This window comes from Adiantum capillus-veneris, chromosome 6 (genome assembly GCF_014529385.1).
Source record: "Adiantum capillus-veneris isolate H3 chromosome 6, ASM1452938v2, whole genome shotgun sequence".
Taxonomy (NCBI): Eukaryota; Viridiplantae; Streptophyta; class Polypodiopsida; order Polypodiales; family Pteridaceae; genus Adiantum; species Adiantum capillus-veneris.
Window position 1 is genome coordinate 135,217,998 of NC_140936.1, and position 3,146 is coordinate 135,221,143.

At 41.7% G+C, this 3,146-nt stretch overlaps 1 pseudogene; it reads right to left on the bottom strand.

Moving 5' to 3' along the window:
• Window positions 1-1,448: 1,448 nt before the first annotated feature.
• On the bottom strand, window positions 1,449-2,926 carry LOC147456324 (uncharacterized; annotated as a pseudogene).
• Between the last annotated feature and the right edge of the window lie 220 nt (window positions 2,927-3,146).

The following is a 3,146-nucleotide window of genomic DNA, read 5'->3' on the forward strand; positions in this document are numbered from 1 at the left end:
TATAGACGAGAGTCTAGCATCTATGATGTCTTGGGTCCTGAAACCATAGAAGCTCATATCATAGGAGACCCATGGAATAGACAATATCAGGGCAAGATAATGCTATCTATAGCTTGTCTTGGGGAATAATTTGTCATGTTTCATGGAGATACATAGGAAACTATGCAGAAGGTTTACAAATGCCAAACGTCAACAATGCTACCCAAAGTGTGCCTTCACAATCCCAAAAGGTGCGTGTTTAAGGCACAGACATTCAGAATAGGCAAAACACAGAAATCAGAATGGAACTAGAACTGGAAGAGAACACAGAAACTGACAACAGACTAAATCCGCCATAACTTCCGCTTTCACATTCCCAAGAAAATACTGATCGACAGCTACATACTTCGATAAGACTAATGGGCAAGGCCCTTTCCCAAGAACACCCCTTGGAATTCCAAAAGTACAAAAGTTAACATTCCAACTTCCACTAAGGTAAAACATCCAAAAATTCCTAGGCTTAACACATGGCACAGCCCAGTGGCTAGAGCCATAGGCTGACCTAGACCCACAATCCCTTGATCAAACAACCTGCTCCCTAGCATCCCCTTCTACATCTGCCTTTTTTGCTGCAACATCCGAATCCGCCTGCTTTTCCACTTTTGCTTCCACCTGCTTTTCCACTTCCGATTCCACTCCTCCTGCTACAATCCGATCTAGTCCCAAAACATCACTGCTCAGCTCCGCCGTCCACTTACTCAGACCCCCTGCATTCACTTCAATCTCCTTACTTTTTTCCTTCAACTCCTGCATCTCTGCCACTAATTTCTCATTCTCCACCTTTAATTCCTCATTCTCCCTCCTAATTCTCTCTTTTCCAGCTAGCTGAAATCATTTTTTGAATCTGTCCGTCGACACCTCCATATGCTCCCTCGAAAGCCTAGTTGTTGTATTCCACATCTCCTGCTCATATTCTAGCACTTCCTGCTTCAAGGCATCCGCATCCAAATCAGCTACTAAGAGACCTGTCATCCCTGCCATCAGCTTTTCCTTAACATTTTCAGAAAACATTTCGCCCGTCTTCTCCTTAACAGTCAGTGAACTGCGACATTCGCACACTTGGATGTGATCTCCAACACTTCTCACCACCTTAATCTTATAATGATGAATTTTCACCTCGATTCGGGCACGCCATGCAAGATTCGCCCAAAAAATATTCGTCCTTAAATGAGTCACATCAGCATTGAGCGATTTTTTTTCCTTAAAATGAGTACCCCCACTTATGAGTACCTCTGTACCCTTTTGCCCAATTCCATTCCTCCGACTTTCCTCTTTCCAGACTTCAAATCCGATAGTCCGAATTCCGACATCCAGTCTGCCATTTGAATTTCGAATTCCAGATCCCTTTACATGTTGAACATACTTTGACATTAAATATGCATTCTGCTGAACATCCTCTACTTCCACATTTACATCATCTGCTTGACTCCCAAATTGACAAATGGCTTGACAATCGCCATGATAAAATTCAGCTCCATCTGCATTTCCAAAGATGACTTCATCATTTGCTGCAATATCTTTAGCCTTCCGCAACATCCACTGTGAAATATCAAGAACTTTTAATATCTGAATTCCAATATGAATCTGAATCTCACTCAAAATATGAATTTGAACCAAAATCTGACACTTGGGATACTCCTCTTCATGTCCCTTATACAACAGTGCCCTATCAACTCCTACATATTTGTTTTGATTTTGTCCAATCCAAGAAGAAAATGATGTTGTTAATCCCCACTGAGTATTGATGTCATCCTCCTTGTGACACTGATTGTCATACCTCTTCATCAAACTTTCCACGGCTTCCATTAAAATTTGCATCTGAATTGGTCTTTGCATCCAAAATTGTAGTTGAATCCAAATCCAAAATTGAGACTGAATCTGAATTGAAATCTGAATTTGAGTCTGAATCACATTCGGCATCTTCCAAAATTTGACTTGCTTTATCACAACTGAAAAATTTGCCCTCAATATCTCTTCATATCCATCTATATGAAACTACCGCAATATGGAATGCCACCTCCAACTTCCAATATGAATATCATCATCCTCAATCTCCTCCGTTATGCTGTTGTCATCTTCTGGTCCTTGCTGTTGCAATTGTTGCTTGGCTCTTTTGACATCCTCTTTAGACATTTGCTTTGAAGTCCGCTTGAAATGACAAAATCCCACCATGATATCCGCATTAGCATGCACATCCTCCATTTGCTGCTGACAACTGTCCTCTTCAAATGTATGTGAATTCCCAATGAGCATGACACTTCGATCAGTTGAAAAGGGATAATCCTCTTGTGCTTCATGGAAACACTTCCGTGGTAGGATAGAGGTAACCAGGGTTTCTACCCGGCTATGTTCCCTGACCTCCTGTTGCTCCTCCTTACCTTGCTGCCTTTTATCCTGCTGATATTGCTGATCCTCCACATGGTCTTCTTTCCGAATTCCCACTTGCATTTGTTGAGCTACCACCCATTGATTTTCTGATCGAAACTGCTGTGTACATTGTTGGGATACAATTTCCACAAGATTTGCTAACTGCATATTTCCATCAGTGGATCTTCGTGTGACAATTCCTCCGAAAGTGAGTTGTTCATTGTGTTGCTGCAAATTCCTCCTGAGTACATCTGATTTTTGAAACTTCTTCCTGCTTTGACTCTTCATTTGTAATCCTACATACATTCTCAATTGAACCCAAAAATAAATCAATCACCTCTTCTTCTTCATTCCTCTCTCTATCCATCACCTCTCCATTCATTCGACTATCCACCTGTCCATTCCTCACATTATCCGCCTCTTCAAATGGTCTTTGATTTCTGTGAACAACATCCTCAATATGTATGATTTGCTTCTCCTTTGAATAATAAATCTCATTGACAAGTGACAACACCGACATCAATTTCAGCAATGGATATTCCGTCTCCACTCTATGAGCACACTCCAGTGGTAGGGTAGGGGTATGTAGAGGTAGTATTAGGCTCTCTTGGCCAACCTCCTTTTGCACCTCCTTCTCCTCCACCTTTGGTATCCCCACATGATGGATGTCCGTCTCCAAGCCAACCCATCCATCATCATCATCACTTAATTTATCTTCGAACCAAGCCGCATATGCATCC